Below are 19,682 nucleotides of genomic sequence, written 5' to 3'. Positions count from 1 at the left end.
AAGAATATGATGGAAGATCAGCTCAAAGTAAGCAATATTTAATATGATAAACCGTGTTTCTGTCGAAATATTTTAAACGCATATTTCGCCATTTTGTTTGGTATAGCTTCACCTGGCGAACCCTGTATTGAAAAGTAAGGATAATTTTAAAAATGTAAATCAGCGGTTGCATTAAGAACTAATTTGTCTTTCGATTCCTGTCTACCCTGTATTTTTTAGTCAAGTATATGATTAGCTTTCAATTAAACTAGATCACTCTGATAGATGACGTCAGACATATTGAGGCTTGATTTCCTAGTATTTTTATTGTGTAACCACGGTTTTGTATGGCTAAATATGCACCTTTTCGAACAAACTGTATATGTATGTTGTAAAATGATGTTACAGGAGTGTCATCGGAAGAATTCTGAGAAGGTTAGTGAAAAAATTAATATCTTTTGGCGGTGATTACGTTATAGCGCTCTTTGGCTGGAATCGATGCTCTGGTAACGTTGGAACATGTAGTATGCTAACTTATCGATTTATTGTGTTTTCGCTGAAAAACGCTTAGAAAATCTGAAATATGGTCTGAAATCACAAGAACTGGGTCTTTCCATTGCTATGCTTTGTCTATTTTTATGAAATGTTTTATGATGAGTAAATTGGTCATACACGTTGCTCTATCTAGTAATTCTAGTGGATTTGTGATGGTCGGTGCAATTGTAAACTGTGATTTCTACCTGAAATATGCACTTTTTTCTAACAAAAACTATCCTATACCATGAATATGTTATCAGACTGTCATCTGATGGTTTTTTTTATAGGTTATTGGCTATCAATATCTTAGTTGAGCCGAATTGGTGATAGCACCTGAAGGAGTAAGAAACTGATGGAGTTAGAATAGTGGTGTATTTTGCTAACGTGTTTAGCTAATAGATTTACATATTTTGTCTTCCCTGTAAAACATTTTAAAAATCTGAAATGGTGGCTTTATTCACAAGATCTGTATCTTTCATCTGGTGTCTTGGACTTGTGATTTAATGATATTTAGATGCTACTATCTACTTGTGAAGCTATGCTATCTATGCTAATCAGTGTGTGGGGGGTGGGGGGTGCTCCCGGATCCGGGGTTAGTAGCCGTGAAAGGTTAAACCACCATCTCTAGTACTGCTGTGTCTGCCTCATCTTCTGGGTTCTGACGATTATTAGTGACTGTTTCTCCTGACAGAAAGGTCCTGACAGAAACACTGAGCCATTATAATGAACCCAGAGGCAGCCAGTACCCAGGATCTTTTTTCCATGCTGTCCCACCACGAGGGGACTGTCCAACGCCACGAAGCTGCTCTGGTTCAGCAAGAGGTCTTAATGGCTAGACATTCTCAACTTCTGTCAGAGATGCTGACTTCCATAAAGCAGATTTCGGATCGACTTTCCCCGGCAACCGCTTCTGCTCCAGTTCATCAGATTCAAGTGCCCCTGGCAGTTAACCCCCTGGCTGAACCTCGTCTGCCGCCTCCCCAACGGTTCTCAGGGGATCCGAGTGTTTGTAAGGGGTTTTTCACCCAATGTTCTCTCTCCTTTGAGCTGCAACCATCGTCGTTTCCCACCGACCGGTCCAAGATAACATATATCATCACCCTGCTGTCGGAAAAAGCCCTAGCCTGGGCTACTGCTGTGTGGGATGCCCAAAGTCCCTGCTGTGCCAGCTACTCTACCTTTGCTGAAGAATTCAAGCGAGTGTTTCAAGGTCCTACCAACGGCCCTGACTCAGCCAAACAGCTCCTGACTCTCCGCCAAGGTCGGCGCAGCGTGACGGACTATGCCATCCAGTTCCGCACTGTGGCAGCAGCAAGTGGCTGGAACGACGAGGCGCTCACAGTGTGTTTTTTGAAGGGTCTTTCTGACACCATCCAAGATGAACTGGCCACTCGGGAACCACCGGACAACCTCGAGTCCCTTATCAAGTTGGCTTCACGCATAGACCAGCGTCTGAGAGAGAGAGAACTCAACCGTAGACCGCTCACCCTAGCTCCTATCGGTTCCAGCTCCGAGTCTCCACCTTTATCCTCGCTGGCTCCACCAGAACCCATGCAGGTTGGACGCATCTCCCAGGCTGAGAGAGACCGCCGGATGAGGGAGCGATGCTGTCTATATTGCGGCAAACCGGGCCATTTCCGCTCCACGTGTCCCGGGCTCCAGGGAAACGCACTCTCCCGTGCAGGCCTGGGAGGACTGTAACGGGAAACATAACCTCCTCCCATCCATCCAACTCCCGCCTGCTCATTCCAGTTACCCTTTCCTGGGACGACCACGAGTTTTCTCTTCAAGCCTTGGTAGACTCTGGAGCCGCAGGTAACTTCATGGATGGGGTCTGGGCGAAAGAGAATGGCGTTCCTTCTGAACCTCTGAGTGACCCCATAAGGGTTACTACGTTGGATAGAAGCCCTTTGGGATCTGGACTTGTCACTCGTGCCACTACCCCCTTGCGACTTTCAGTTTCCCAACACCAGGAAGTGATGAACTTTCATCTGATCTCCTGTTCCGAGTTCCCTCTCGTCCTTGGTTATCCCTGGCTTCACAGCCATAACCCTCACATCGACTGGTCTATGGGCACTATCAAGCAGTGGGGTCCTACGTGCCAAGCCACTTGTATCTTCCCGAGTTCCCCGAGTTCCCCTTCCGAGTCTCTAGAATCCATCGACCTGTCCCGAGTTCCCGAGTGTTACCATGACCTCAAACTGGTATTTAGCAAACAGAGGGCCACCAAACTACCACCCCATAGACCTTACGATTGCACCATCGACCTGTTTCCGGGGACCTGCCCTCCCAGGGGTCGGATCTTTTGCCTTTCTCCTCCCGAACGAGCTGCTATGGATACCTACATCAAGGACGCTCTGGCAGCAGGCCTCATGCGTCCATCTACCTCGCCGGCGGGAGCAGGGTTTTTCTTTGTGGCCAGGAAAGACGGTGGATTACGACCTTGCATCGACTACCGGGGACTCAATGCCATAACCGTCCGTAACCGCTACCCGCTACCCCTTATGGCCACAGCCTTTGAGCTGCTCCAGGAAGCAGTTGTCTTCACTAAGCTTGACCTGCGGAACGCATACCATCTTGTGCGGATCAAACCCGGGGACGAGTGGAAGACCGCTTTCAACACGCCTACTGGTCACTACGAATACTCGGTGATGCCCTTCGGCCTGACCAACGCTCCGGCTGTGTTCCAAGCGCTCATAAACGATGTGCTTAGGGATATGCTTAACATCTTCGTGTTTGTTTACTTGGATGACATCCTCATCTTTTCGAGCTCCCTTCAAGAACACACTAAGCATGTCAGACAAGTGCTCAAACGCCTCCTAGACAGCCATTTGTACGTTAAGCCGGAAAAGTGTGAATTCCATTCCTCTCGAGTACAATTCCTGGGATTTATAGTGGAACCCGGTCGAGTCCAGATGGACCCCAAGAAGGTAGGGGCGGTAGCGGATTGGCCCACCCCCAAGTCCGTTAAGGAAGTTCAGCGTTTCCTGGGCTTCACCAACTTTTACCGCAAGTTCATCAAGAACTTCAGCTCGGTGGCAGCCCCTCTCTCAGCTGTAACCAAGGGTGGCAACACAGGGTTTCTGTGGGGAAGAGAAGCTGAGATGGCCTTCCAAGGACTCAAGCAGCGCATCCTCTCTGCTCCCATCCTGACACTACCAACGGCGGATGAACCTTTTGTGGTGGAGGTAGACGCATCAGAGGTTGGGGTTGGAGCTGTCCTGTCTCAGAGGGGTGAAGACAAGAAGCTTCATCCTTGCGCCTTCTTCTCTCACCGGCTTACCCCGGCCGAGAGGAATTACGATGTGGGGGATCGTGAACTCCTAGCGGTTAAGATGGCATTGAAGGAATGGAGACACTGGCTCGAGGGGGCTTCTCAACCGTTTCAAGTGCTTACGGACCACAAAAATCTGGAGTATATCCAGCAGGCGAAGCGGTTGAACTCCAGACAAGCTCGATGGTCTCTTTTCTTCAGCCGATTTCAGTTTATCCTCACCTATAGACCCGGGTCGAAGAATCTCAAACCGGACGCCTTGTCACGAATCTACTCTCCTGCCATTCGAGAAGATACTGACATGACTGTCCTTCCGGCCGCTAAGATCGTGGCTCCGATCTCGTGGCAAGTGGAGGATACCGTGAAACAAGCTCAAGCCGTTGAACCGGGCCCTGGAGGAGGTCCTGCTAATCGGTTGTTTGTTCCCAAGGCAGCAAGGTCCCAAGTCCTTCTGTGGGGGCACTCCTCTCGCCTCACCTGTCACCCGGGCGTAGGTCGCACCTTGGAGTTCATCCAGCGTAAGTTCTGGTGGCCCACCATAAAAGAAGACGTTGCCACTTTCGTCAAGGCCTGTTCCGTGTGCTGCCAGGGCAAATCTTCTCACCTCCGCCCTCAAGGACTCCTTCACCCTTTATCTATTCCCCACCGACCCTGGTCCCATATCTCGTTGGACTTTATTACTGGCCTTCCTCCGTCCCATGGTAATACTACGATCCTAGTCATCATCGACAGGTTTTCTAAGGCGGCCAGGTTTGTTCCCTTGACCAAATTACCTTCTGCCAAGGAAACAGCTGAGTTGGTGATTAACCATGTGTTCCGAGTCTTTGGGATTCCGCAAGATATGGTTTCCGACAGAGGTCCCCAGTTCGCCTGAAGGTTTTGGAAGGCCTTCTGCCAACTCATAGGGGCCACGGCCAGTTTATCTTCAGGGTACCATCCGGAGTCCAATGGCCAAACTGAGAGGATGAATCAGGAGCTGGAAACCACCCTCAGATGCATGGTTTCCAACAACCCGTCCACATGGTCATCCTTCATTGTTTGGGCCGAGTACGCGCACAACACCTTGTGCTCCTCCTCCACTGGTATATCCCCGCATGAGTGTCAGTTTGGCTATGCGCCTCTATTGTTCCCGGACCAGGAGGCAGAAGTCAGAGTGCCTTCAGCCTCGAGGTTCATCAGACGCTGTCGGCTTACGTGGAAGAAGGCACGTCTTAATCTTCTGCGTTCCTCTCAGCAGTACCAACGACAAGCCAACAGACGTCGCCGTCCCGGTCCTACCCTGTACCCCGGCCAGAGAGTATGGCTCTCAACTAAGAACTTACCACTATGGGTGGAGTCTCGCAAGCTGTCCCAGAGGTTCATCGGTCCCTTTAAGATTGCCAGGAGAGTCAATCCCGTTACTTTTCGCCTGCACTTACCCAGATCCCTTAAGATCAATCCAACATTTCACATTTCTTTATTAAAACCTGTTGTTTTTTCTCCCCTTATCCCGGCAGGCAGACCTCCCCCTCCGCCCCGTGTCATCGGTGGCCAGTCGGCTTATACCGTCCACCGGATACTGGATTCCCGCCGGGTGCAGCGGTCCTGGCAGTATCTGGTGGACTGGGAAGGCTACGGTCCCGAGGAGCGCTCCTGGGTTCCTGCCAAGGACATACTGGACCCTGACCTCATTCGTCAGTTCAGGATCCTCCACCCTGAGAAGGCTGGTAGGAACGTCAGGAGCCGTTCCTAGGAGGGGGATTCTGTCAGGTTTTGGCCAAGACTGTTCGGGTTTTGGTCACTAGATGTCCCCATTGCACCTTTTTTGTACCTTTTTGTTTTTCCTGCTCCTATTATTATTTGCACCTGTAGGTCATTCCCTTGTTAGTATTTAAACCCTGTGTGTTCCTCAGTTCCTTGCTCAGTGTTTGTAAGTTAGCACCCAGCCTCAGCCCAAGCCTTGTTCTTTACAGATATTTATTTTATTGGATTTTCCAGAGGTTCTCTGGTTTAGTTCTTGTGTATATTTTGAGTAGTCTTTTGAGGTTTGTTTTTTCCCTGCTGTTTTTTACCACTTTATGGAGTTTCTTTTGTATTTTGGAGGATTTCCATTTTGTGCCTCTTGGCTTTATTTTTGGACATTGTGGATTTAGTTTCTTTGCCTGAAGATTTTGTTCTTTAATTAAACCACCATCTCTAGTACTGCTGTGTCTGCCTCATCTTCTGGGTTCTGACGATTATTAGTGACTGTTTCTCGCACCGGGTCCTGACACATAGGTTTTATTATTGTGTTAATGAACTAGTTCAATCAGGTGTGCTAGCTCAGGAACAGACAGGGTCCCTGAGGTGTCACGATCGTCGTAACTTTGAGGAAGAGTGGACCAAGGCGCAGCGTGAGAGAAATACATCTTCTTTTATTTAGAGAAGACGAAACACGAAAAATGCACCATAAGGCTAGTGCGTGGAGGAGGAACAGGGCTCTGGAGACGCACAGGAAGCCTGGTGCGTGGTGTAGGCACTGGTGGTACTGGGCTGGGGCGGGGAGGTGGCGCCGGATATACCGGACCGTGCAGGCGTACTGGCTCCCTTGAGCACTGAGCCTGCCCAACCTTACCTGGTTGAATGCTCCCCGTAGCCCGACCAGTGCGGGGAAGTGGAATAACCCGCACTGGGCTGTGTTGGCGAACCGGGGACACCATGCGTAAGGCTGGTGCCATGTATGCCGGCCCGAGGAGACGCACTGGAGACCAGACGCGTTGAGCCGGCTTCATGGCACCTGGCTCAATGCTCAATCTAGCCCGGCTGATATGTGGAGCTGGAATGTACCGAACAGGACTATGCACACGTACAGGAGACACCGTGCGCTCTACCGCATAACACGGTGTCTGCCCGTACTCTCGCTCTCCACGGTAAGATCGGGAAGTTGGCGCAGGTCTCCTACCTGACTTCGCCACACTACCCTTTAGCCCCCCCCACCAAGACATTTTTGGGCTTGATTTACAGGCTTCCTACCGCTTCGTCGTGCTGCCTCCATTCGCCGGTATCCCTCCGCACATTGCTCCATCGAATCCCAGGCGGGCTCCAGCACTCTCCTTGGGTCGATCGCCCACCTGTCGATCTCCTCCCAGGTTGTATAGCCCAGATCCTTCTCCTGCTTCCGTGCTGCCTCCTCATACCGCCGCCTCTCTGCTTTCGCTGCCTCCAGCTCAGCTTTGGGGTGGTGATATTCTCCCGGTTGTGCCCAGGGTCCTCCGCTGTCCAGAATTTCCTCCCAATTCCTATAATCGTGCGTTCGCTGCTGCTGCCTTGATTCACGCTGCTTGGTCCTGGACAGGTGGGTAATTCTGTGACGATCGTCGTAACTTTGAGGAAGAGTGGACCAAGGCGCAGCGTGAGAGAAATACATATTTTATTTAGAGAAGACGAAACACGAAAAACGAACACTTTTACAAAACAAAACAACAAACGACCGTGAAGCTACAAACGTAAGTGCATACACAAGCTACAAACGTTAAACATAGACAATTACCCCCAAAAGCCTACTGCCTATGGCTGCCTTAAATATGGCTCCCAATCAGAGACAATGAATGACAGCTGTCTCTGATTGAGAACCATTCAGGCAACCATAGACTTACCTAGACACCTACACTCAACACAAACCCATACACTCTACCAAAACCCCTTATACCATACAACCACCCCAGACGAGACAACTATACACAAACATCCCCCCTGTCACACCCTGACCTAACCAAAATATTACAGAAAACAAAGATAACTAAGGCCAGGGCGTGACATGAGGAGAGAATAGAGAACTACATATCTAGTCAACTGTTCTCAAATGACACAAGGCCATACGTGAGTCTTTCAGAAGCCAATGTCAGTGGCCATAGTAATATATAACACGGAATGGCATAACACAACAAAGTACATAAACTGGAATGACATTCTCACTCAAGGTTGCACAAAAAGAGCTGTGAGCAAACAATGCCCCACAACGTTGTATTTAGGCGAGGTCAGTACAGGTGCATCAAAGCCGGGACCGAGAGACTGAAAAACAGCTTCTATCTCAAGGCCATCAGACTGCTACATGGAACTCTATTCCACATCAAGTAACTCACGCCAGCAGTAAAATTTGATTTAAAAACAGATAAAAAATACTCCTTATGGAACAGCGGGGACTGTGAAGCAACAAAAACATTGGCAGAGACACATGCATACACACACGCATACACACACGCATACACACACACGCATACACACACACGCATACACACACACACACACACACACACACACACACACACACACACACACACACACCACACACAATAACATACGCACTATACATACACATGGATTTAGTACTGTAAATATGTGGTAGTGGTGGAGTAGGGGCCCGAGGGCAAATAATGTGTTGTGAAATCTGTGAATGTATTGCAATGTTAAAAAAAATTGTATAAACTGCCTTCATTTTGCTGGACCCCAAGAAAAGTAGCCGCTGCTTTGGCTACAATCACGTTAACATCTGCTAACCATGTGTATGTGACCAATAAAATTTTATTTTATTTTATTTTGAGCCGCCACACCTACATCTTCATTATCACTTAATTAAAGAGGAAAGAAACCTGTTTTTTGAACTGCAAAGAACTACTTAAAAATGATGCAGAGTAGTGTGAAAATGGCTTCTTGTTGAAAAATATATTGTTTTGGAGATGAGAAGAGATACCAGTAGCTTTGCAGGTGAGAACATTCATGGTTTTCATTAAAGTGGATGTTGATGATATGGGCAGTTTGAAGAGACTGAGAGGCTTTTAGATGTTGGTTTTGTCATGGATGATTCCAGTCATTTAATAAGTGAAGGAAATTACAGTACGTTGTTAGTTTTGGTGTGATGCAAAGGCTTTGACATTAGGGTAATCATTTGGAATATGTATAAGTGGTGCAGCTATAGAGGGCTCATATGAGTTCATACTGAAGTGATATACGCTGTCACGACAAGATCCAGAGGAAATGGTTTGACATCGAGTCCTGAGGAGACCAACGACAGCAGAGGAAATGGTTTGACATTGAGTCCTGAGGAGGGGAAATGGTTTGATATTGAGTTCAGAGGAAAAACGACAGCAGAGAAAATGGTTTGACATCGAGAGCTGAGGAGAAACGCTGCATCTACTGCATCAAAGCAGGCAGGAAATGCAAATGTATGTCCTGAGGCAAACTTCCTCTCCAGGTTATTTTCCTGTTCATCTCCAGATAAAGCTCTGGTGTAAAGTTTCCCTAAATAAAGACCAGCTTCCACTCCCCCGGTCCTAACCTTAACCATTAGAGGGGAAATGCAAGTGACCCAAGATTAGTGCCTAGGGGCAACTTCACCCTACTCCCCAGATACACCTAGACGCAACGGGCTGGACTTCATAAGATAAGTTGGATCCCAAAGGTTACCTGGGTAACCGTTTTACTTGTAATATGTCAATATCATCCTCAGGGCGTCATTCATCAAACGCTTGGTGGTTTTCAGTAGCCTATCATGGCTGTCTGTGAGTGGTACGCCACGCTACCAATCCTCTGATATAGGTGATTTTTCTTCATTAAAAGTTTAAGTAGAATTTAAGTACACAATAGTACGTCATTGATTACATTTCTAGGTAGCATTAAGCTAATTGGGTAATGATTTATTATACAGCCCACAGTTAAATCTCTTATTACCTAATAATACACTTGGAAAGTGAATTTCAAAAAGTAAACATTGCTGGAGACACCTTGCTGCTTTGGAGACAGCGTCACGCTTACAAGCGTAGACAGCTGTGGTTGCTAATTAACAGTAAATAAGTGAATTGTTTTGCCTCACAGTTAGCCAAGATCCCTAGCTAGCCAGCTAAAATAGTTTACAGTAGTTAGCAATCGCTTCTACACTATTTTGCTAGGTAACTGTACAGTAGAGCTGCTGTGTCAATAATATAAGTCTCAAATTGTGTTTACATTTGACCATTGTGACGCGCATTCATGCATATCCACATTCTATGCGTATTGTATAGTAATTACGCTCTCACTGCATTAGAATCTACAGTATTTTCCAATATGAAGTATTACTTGATGTTATATGGTAAATGTTGTTTAAAGTAACAGACTGACCCTCATGACAGTCATGACCTGAGATGTTAACTGAATCTCAGATTAGACCAATGGACAGTCGGCTGTCAATCAGTTTGTTTCCTCGTGACATTTTAGCGGTTTCTAACCTTGTTTCCTTCTCTCTCCCCTCTCCTCATCTGCCTCGAAGGGCAAACATTCCAACTACACAGTTACAACTAGACACAAAGCCTCCTCCCTTTGAAATGCTTTGTTTTATGCAGCATGGCTCCTGTGTTCCACCAGTTGTTTCCATTTTCTTCCTTCACCTCCGAGGGCCTCTCTCTCTCTCTCTCTCTCTCTCTCTGTGACGCAGACGTCCTTCTCCCAGAAATAATTTCAAATACTTCAGCTGGGCTTGATTGAGCTTGCCTGACACCGTGGAACCAATAGTAGAAGTTGCAAAAGTGCAAACCCCTGTCCATCTGGCACTCCAGGTAGGCAAAAGCAACACAAAAAAAACAAGTATTTTGAAAAGATTTCAAATGGTATTTGAACCATGGTCTGCCTTCACCCCAGCAACACCATTGGGGCTCAATACAGAGCCGCAACAAGGACAATGGCAGTTATCTCTGTAGCGCACACATTGCTCTTGTGGCGTCTTCCACAAAGACAGTCATGAAAAGCAAGTCCTTGGTTCCGTCAAACCACTGCTGTGCTATGCTTGTAAAGAAAGTTTGGTAACAATTTACAAGCTGACAGGCATCATACTGTATTACTTGTTATAATCTTGCCTAAAGGCATTAGAATGAATTGTTATAAGGCTTATAATCAGTGATGGCCCAAGCTATTTGGGGGCCATGGGCAGGATTTGATTGGGGGGGGGGGGCTACTTCTCTAGTCTACAACTCTCCTAAGGGATCTCACGTGTGCATTGCTAACCAGAGCCTATCCCACTCACTTTGAACCCCTATAAAGTTGATGTGAAGGAGCATTCAAAACACAAAAGCTATGACTTCATCGCGTGGGATGCTGTAACTGATCTGTGTTAAATCCTTTCTGTCATCTCTTGGATCTTTTGCCCATCAAGTTGTATACTCCATCTTCTTACAGAATTTGAAATGTTTTCATATATTAAGCGTGGCCACTGTATTATAGTTGGTGAAGAATATCCTTTTTAAAACAAAATAAATGAATGAATTTCCCTTTTAAAACAAAACTTATCGAAATGTGTGAAATATTTCCTTCCAAAAACCTAAATATAATGGTTGAGTGCCCTCACCAAGTGTCTAAAAGCCAATTACACGTGCTGAATTATGTTGGAAAACTGACCTTTTAAAGGTCATCTTTCAAATGATTATATTGCAGGTCAAAACTGTAGTAAATGACAACCTTTATCCACAGAGTGTGAGAATCTAGTGAAATCTGTTGTTGTTTCTGATTGATTATTTTCTAAAATATGAATTTAGGTATTTAAGTCTTATTCCTTAAAGGTTCAATGCAGATGTTTTTATCTCAATATCAAACCCTTTCTGGAAAAGAATGAAGTAACTTATTTTGATTGTTTTCAATTAAAATGGTCAATAAGAAACAAAAATAGCTTCTTAGCAGAGAGCAATTTCTCAAGCAATAATTTTCCTAGGACTGTCTGGGAGTGGTGAGGGGAAAAGTGAAAACTAACTGTTATTGGCTGAGAAGTTTGGAACTCTATTTCTTATTGGTCTATTTACCAATTTTCCGCCTGGTGTCACCAGGCATGCCAAAACTAAATTTGACAGTATTATTCCAACATCACAGTGTGGAAGTATATATATATAAAAATAAGAAAATCATATTTTTGATTGCACTGGGCCTTTAATAAGGCCCACACAGACTGTACGATTTTAGCCGTCTTATACCACGATTTTGCCATCCCAGACAAAATGTCCATGTCGTGGGCAAATTCATAGGTTATAAACGATTGTCCGACGTCTTGGCTCGTTCAGTGTGCCAGGGTCTAGGTCTGCTGATTAAGTACCATTACATCTCAGCTCGTTCAGTGTGCCAGGGTCTAGGTATGCTGATTAAGTACCACTACGTGCAGTCGTAGGCTCCAACAAACTACTGGCAGTGTCAGAACTGTTGAGCCTTTATCGTGTAGTGTGCGGGGGTGGAAGTAACGAATTACAATGCATTTGGAAAGTATTCAGACCCCTTGACTTTTTCCACATTTTGGTACGTTACAGCCTTATTCTAAAATGACATTGTTTTTCCCCCTCATCAATCTACTCACAATACCCCATACCTTGTCACAACACAACTGATTGGCTCAAACACATTAAGAAGGAAATAAATGATACAAATGAACTTTTAACAAAGTACACGTTGTAAGGGTGCGTGCTGGTGGCAGGGAAGTCAGGCGCAGGAGAATGAACTTGGTAGAAAAACGGAGCAGTTTAATAAGTGCTCAAAACTCAGAAAACCAAAATATACAAAATAAAATTTAGTGGGTACAAAACCCGTCGCACACCAGATCATATCTTGCACAATGCTTACAAACAAACAATCACCGACAAGGACAATGAGGGGGAACAGAGGGTTAAATACACAACATGTAATTGATGGGATTGGAACCAGGTGTGATGGAAGACAAGACAAAACCAAAGGAAAATGAAAAGAGGATCAACGATGGCTAGAAGGTCGGTGACGTCGACCGCCGAACGCCGCCCAAACAAGGAGAGGGACCAACTTCGGCGGAAGTCGTGGCACACCTGTTAATTGAAATGCATTCCAGGTGACTACCTCATGAAACTGGTTGAGAGAATGCCAAGAGTGTGCAAAGCTGTCATCAAGGCAAAGGGAGGCTACTTTGAAGAATCTCAAATTTAACATATATTTTGATTTATTTAACACTTTTTTGGATACTACATGAATCCATATGTGTTATTTCATAGTTTTAATGTCTTCACTATTATTCTACAATGAATTTTTTTTTTAAATAAATAAAAACCCTTGAATGAGAAGGTGTGTGCAAACTTTTGACTGGTACTGTAATTAGGATTATTGTGTCATATGTCATATATGTTCCCCTCTACCCTAGTGTTAATTAATACTACGTATTAAGGACTAGTGTTAATTAATACTACGTATTAAGGAATAGTGTTAATGAGTACTACATATTAAGGACTAGTGCTAATGACTACTACATATTAAGGAAATGGCAGTACATTTGTGTTTCTCTCTCTCTGTTCTCTTCCTACCTCCACTGCACTCACCTCTGAGCTGTCTCTGCTAAGCATCCTACCTCCACTGCACTCACCTCTGAGCTGTCTCTGCTAAGCCTAGCATCCTACCTCCACTGCACTCACCTCTGAGCTGTCTCTGCTAAGCATCCTACCTCCACTGCACTCACCTCTGAGCTGTCTCTGCTAAGCATCCTACCTCCACTGCACTCACCTCTGAACTGTCTCTGCTAAGCCTAGCATCCTTTCTCACTGCACTGGTACCAGAAGACCAGCGGACCACATTGCCTATTCTGAGCCCAGCAACATCCTAGTTGTGAATTAATAAACATATGTATTTGAATAAAGTAGAAAAGCACTGAATAAATGCCTTATAAATCATTGGTTCTCAAAGTGGAGGTTGGGAGGTTTTTGGGAGGTCGCGAGTGTGAAAGTAGAAAAAAAACGAATACATGTTTTTTTAAATATATATATATTTATATTTGAATAAGCACTTGTTTCATTTTCTTCTGTTTTGCCCAGCGAAAACAGAGTAGCCTACGCTCATATTATCCATATAAAATACAGTTTAGAAATATGCTATGGACGCATCAAGTTTAGCAATCTGCTGTGGTCTGCATTGGATCCTTTCAGATGCATTGCAGACATTTTTTTATATCAATATCAAATAATTTCTGGGTAACCATTACGTACCTCACTAGCTAAGTTTCCATCCAATTGGCGACACATTTTCATGCAAATATTCTAGAATGCAGAAAATATGTGAATTTTTCCCACCAGTGGTATGTTTCCACCAAATAGACTTGTTGTGGATAGTGACGTGTATTCATGGATGGCAAGGGAAGCCAGGCTTCCCCAAATATTTGACCAATAACGTGAGGGTGTTGATGAATGGAAAAATGCAGAGTCAGGCGCAGGACGCAGATATGAGTAATCGTCAAAAATTATAAAAAAATATAAGTAAAGTTCCAACAAGGAAAATCACAATAATCCAGAGCACTAACAACACGAACCCACATGACCAACAATAACGCACAAAACAGAGTCAAAGGGTTAAATAAGGAACATAATTAATGGAATGGAAACCAGGTGTGTATGATAAAGACAAAACAAAACGAAAATGAAACATGGATCAGTGGTGACTAGAAAGCCGGTGACGTCGACCGCCGAACGCCACCCGAACAAGGAGAGGGACCAACTTCGGCCGAAGTCGTGACAAATACAAATGATCAAATAGTTTCTCTTTCGTTTCTCTTTGTTTTCATAATTTCCCGTCAATTTGCAAGTGGCTAATTCTCACTGGAGAAATCATCCGAGCGAGGGAAACAGCGCCCCTCCGTCTCAATATGTGTAGCCCATGTATCTGATGTCTGTCTGGACCAAAAGAGTATAACATGTTGCCGTCTCAATATGTGTAGCCCATGTATCTGATGTCTGTCTGGACCAAAAGAGTATAACATGTTGCCGTCTCAATATGTGTAGCCCATGTATCTGATGTCTGTCTGGACCAAAAGAGTATAACATGTTGCCGTCTCAATATGTGTAGCCCATGTATCTGATGTCTGTCTGGACCAAAAGAGTATAACATGTTGCCGTCTCAATATGTGTAGCCCATGTATCTGATGTCTGTCTGGACCAAAAGAGTATAACATGTTGCCGTCTCAATATGTGTAGCCCATGTATCTGATGTCTGTCTGGACCAAAAGAGTATAACATGTTGCCGTCTCAATATGTGTAGCCCATGTATCTGATGTCTGTCTGGACCAAAAGAGTATAACATGTTGCCGTCTCAATATGTGTAGCCCATGTATCTGATGTCTGTCTGGACCAAAAGAGTATAACATGTTGCCGTCTCAATATGTGTAGCCCATGTATCTGATGTCTGTCTGGACCAAAAGAGCATAACATGTTTCCGCTGTACAATTTGATTGACAGATGCCAACAAGAATTTGGCCTCCCTTGATATTTTTCTTAAAATAAAATAATTTGCCCGTTAATTCATTAATTAATTCAGCGTTCATTTTCTGTTTCTGGTCAGCTTGTGTTGATGTCCTGCAGTAGCTAGCTTGCCAAATCGGCCCTTTCATAAGCCATGGATGGAGATGGGTATTTGGACTGGTGATTTTTTACTTAATTCTTATGACAGAGCCATAGACCGTTATGTCAACATGAAAGAGAGGAGGATGGCATTGGCGTTCAACTAGTCTACAAGTAGGGCGAGTAAAAAAAAACGTTTGTTTTACTTGCGCGCGCACACACACACACACAAATCAGTACGACATGATATTGAGCAACATTGATTGGACAAAATAGTTTTTGGGTATATTTAAGTTTGTTTTCAGTGTATAAAAAAAGCATATATAGCCTTGTTGATTTGATGATGTTTAAATGTTTAAGTGTAAATGGTGCTGGAATAGCGGAGGCAGGGCTCCTGTTGTCTTTGTCCTGACTTGGGGTAACCCTGTGGTTCTAAATCAGTAGTTGTTTAGTGTCGAAAATATTAACTTCAGATGTTGCTCTCCGGTTTTGTGACATATGTGTAGTTGAATTTATTATGCAACTGTGTGACTGTGTTGTCTTTTTGTTTTCACGGCCATTTGTATATCACGGTGGCGTATGAACAAATGGGTTATAGAGCAAACAACGCAATTATCAGAACATACTGTAGGTTGTAATATGGCTTTTTTACTGGGTTGTCTTGGCTTCCTCAGTGGTTTTACCCATTCACCAAAACTGTCTTGGCTTCCTCAGTGGTTTTACCCATTCACCAAAACTGGCTTGGCTTCCTCAGTGGTTTTACCCATTCACCAAAACTGTCTTGGCTTCCTCAGTGGTTTTACCCATTCACCAAACCTGGCTTGGCTTCCTCAGTGGTTTTACCCATTCACCAAAACTGGCTTGGCTTCCTCAGTGGTTTTACCCATTCACCAAAACTGGCTTGGCTTCCTCAGTGGTTTTACCCATTCACCAAAACTGGCTTGGCTTCCTCAGTGGTTTTACCCATTCACCAAAACTGGCTTGGCTTCCTCAGTGGTTTTACCCATTCACCAAAACTGGCTTGGCTTCCTCAGTGGTTTTACCCATTCACCAAAACTGGCTTGGCTTCCTCAGTGGTTTTACCCATTCACCAAAACTGGCTTGGCTTCCTCAGTGGTTTTACCCATTCACCAAAACTGGCTTGGCTTCCTCAGTGGTTTTACCCATTCACCAAAACTGGCTTGGCTTCCTCAGTGGTTTTACCCATTCACCAAAACTGGCTTGGCTTCCTCAGTGTTTTTACCCATTCACCAAAACTGGCTTGGCTTCCTCAGTGGTTTTACCCATTCACCAAAACTGGCTTGGCTTCCTCAGTGGTTTTACCCATTCACCAAAACTGTCTTGGCTTCCTCAGTGGTTTTACCCATTCACCAAAACTGTCTTGGCTTCCTCAGTGGTTTTACCCATTCACCAAAACTGTCTTGGCTTCCTCAGTGGTTTTACCCATTCACCAAAACTGTCTTGGCTTCCTCAATGGTTTTACCCATTCACCAAAACTGGCTTGGCTTCCTCAGTGGTTTTACCCATTCACCAAAACTGGCTTGGCTTCCTCAGTGGTTTTACCCATTCACCAAAACTGGCTTGGCTTCCTAAGTGGTTTTACCCATTCACCAAAACTGGCTTGGCTTCCTCAGTGGTTTTACCCATTCACCAAAACTGGCTTGGCTTCCTCAGTGGTTTTACCCATTCACCAAAACTGGCTTGGCTTCCTCAGTGGTTTTACCCATTCACCAAAACTGGCTTGGCTTCCTCAGTGGTTTTACCCATTCACCAAAACTGGCTTGGCTTCCTCAGTGGTTTTACCCATTCACCAAAACTGGCTTGGCTTCCTCAGTGGTTTTACCCATTCACCAAAACTGGCTTGGCTTCCTCAGTGGTTTTACCCATTCACCAAAACTGGCGTGGCTTCCTCAGTGGTTTTACCCATTCACCAAAACTGGCTTGGCTTCCTCAGTGGTTTTACCCATTCACCAAAACTGGCGTGGCTTCCTCAGTGGTTTTACCCATTCACCGAAACTGGCTGCAGATAAAAATGACTACGCTCAATAATAAACCATCTGTGTTTGTCATAGAACGATGGGACTAGTTTCTGTGGATGCGGACAGATTTCCAGTGTTGTGCTTCGTTTGAAGCTAGCATTGATGAGCGAATTACATTTTAGACGGGACTATCTAGCCTACAATGGCAGTGATTATGTAATGTAATCTGACACCAGAGTCCCTAGTCACTGCAGTCAAATGAGATTTATTATATTGACAAGTCGTGTGACCGCTCTAACAATGGAAATACATGTCCTCAAAGATGGAAGGCAGGCGGGAGAAGGTGAGATCAGGTGGGACCAAGTACTCTAGCCAATGAGGGGGCAGATACTCAGCTCTTCCTTTCAAAAACCGTAGTTGCTTCGCTGGCTGAAGAGACACTGAGATTTAGAAGCGAAGCAAATAGCCTAAACATTGATAAAACCATTAAAATACACAGACAGCTCCGAACTTCACCTTTAACAGATTTTTAGGATTATTTAGCATTTATTCAATATTTTATTAATTTAACCTTTATAGGCTATGCAAATAAAAACTAATTCTTATTTACAATGATGGCCAAACCTTAACGACACTGGGCCAATTGTGCACCGCCCTATGGGACTCCCAATCACGGCCGGTTGTGATACAGCCTGGAATCAAAACAGGGTCTGTAGTGACACCCTTCTAGCACTGCGATACAGTGCCTTAGACTGCTGCGCCACTCGGGAGCCCAAATGACATGATGACTTGTGTTTAATAAAAAGCACTATAAATGTCTAGTAGATTGGCTCTTGCACCTCTGTGCTCTGCAGCACTCGGACTAGCAGAACCAGAAGTTGTAGCAACATTTTTCAGACATTGTCGGCCCGAAGAGTCCTTTTTTTGGTCTCTAACTTTTCTTGGCACCAACTTTCCATTTTTTTTTATGATCCATGAATTTCTGTTCTGACTGAGTGACTGACAGAGAGTCAGAGCGGGTCTCACTGGCTTCCAGTAGCGGTGTGTGACTAAAATCACTGTAAATTGCCATATTAGAACATACGTGTTGTGTGTTGTGATAATTGCATTGTTTACTGTATAACCTGTTAGTTGCCTTGACACCCTGATATATAGACCTAAGACTGAGACAATAAGACACAGTGGCAGAATAAATTCAATCACACATTTGTTTCATGTGTACTTGACATATAGTCCACAAAAAATATATAACTATATCGTTTTTTTTCTTTGGGGTGCTGTGATTGGTCTGAAGCCAAATCTAAACTGGCTTCCCTTGATACTTTTTGTTGGTGCGCCAGGACCATTCACAGCTGACCTGTTTATCAAGGGAGGTCAAATACTTGGTGGCTTCCCTTGCATTTAAAGCTAAGGGCGGCAACAATGTCATACTCTTTCTGACCAGACAGCATCAGATACACTACATGGCAAAAGTATGTGGACACCTGCTCGTCAAACATCTCATTTCAAAATCATGCGCATTAATGTGGAGTTGATCCCCCCTTTGCTGCTAAAACAGCCTCCACTCTTCTGGGAACACTTTCCACTAGATGTTGGAACATTGCTGTGGGGACTTGCTTCCATTCAGCCACTAGAGCATTAGTGAGCTCGCAGTCGGCGTTTCAATTCATCCCAAAGGTGTTCGATGGGGTTGAGGTCAGGGCTCTCTGCAGGCCAGTCAAGTTCTTCCACACCGATCTCGACAAACCTTTTCAATATGAACCTTTCTTTGTGCACGGGGGCCTTGTCATGCTGAAACAGGAAAGGGCCTTCCCCAAACTGTTGCCACAAAGTTGGAATTACAGAATCGTCTAGAATGTCATTGTATGCTGTAGCTTTAAGATTTCCCTTCACTGGAACTAAGGGTTCTAGCCCAAACCATGTAAAACAGCCCCAGACCATTCTTCCGCCAGTTGGCACTATGCATTGGGGCAGGAAGCGTTTTCCTGGCATCCGCCAAACCCAGATTAATCCGTCAGACTGCCAGATGATGAAGCATGATTCATCAATCCAGAGAACGCGTTTCCACTGCTCCAGAGTCCAATGGCAGCGAGATTTACTCAACCCCAGCCGACATTTGGTATTGTGCATGGTGATCTTAGGCTTGTGTGCGGCTGCTCGATCATGGAAACCCATTTCATGAAGCTCCCGACAAACAGTTATTGTGCTGACGTTGCTTCAGGAGGCAGTTTTGAACTCGGTAGTGAATGTTGCAACCCAGGACAGAGGATTTTTACGTGCTACGCGCTTCAGCTCTGTGAGCTTGTGTGGCCTACCACTTTCGGGCTGAGCCACTTTGCTCCTAGATGAATTGCTTGCTTGCTATCTAATAGTCTAATTTACGTAAGTTAGCATTAGCCTAACTGTCTACCATGCTAACATTAGCAAGCTATCCTTGTAGCAAAGTTAGCTAGTTAGCTAGCGACATGGCCAATTCATCACCTGATGACGATAGCTGTTATGGCTAGCACAACAATGTCACTATGTGTGGTGGTGACTAGCTAGCTAGCTAGCCATGTACGTTATCTGAGCTAGCTAACAACATTAGGCTAACATCAGCAAGTGAGC

Source organism: Salvelinus alpinus, chromosome 30, assembly GCF_045679555.1.
Source record: "Salvelinus alpinus chromosome 30, SLU_Salpinus.1, whole genome shotgun sequence".
Lineage (NCBI taxonomy): Eukaryota > Metazoa > Chordata > Actinopteri > Salmoniformes > Salmonidae > Salvelinus > Salvelinus alpinus.
The sequence above is the reverse complement of the archived record's forward strand: the minus strand, read 5'-3'. Positions refer to the sequence as shown.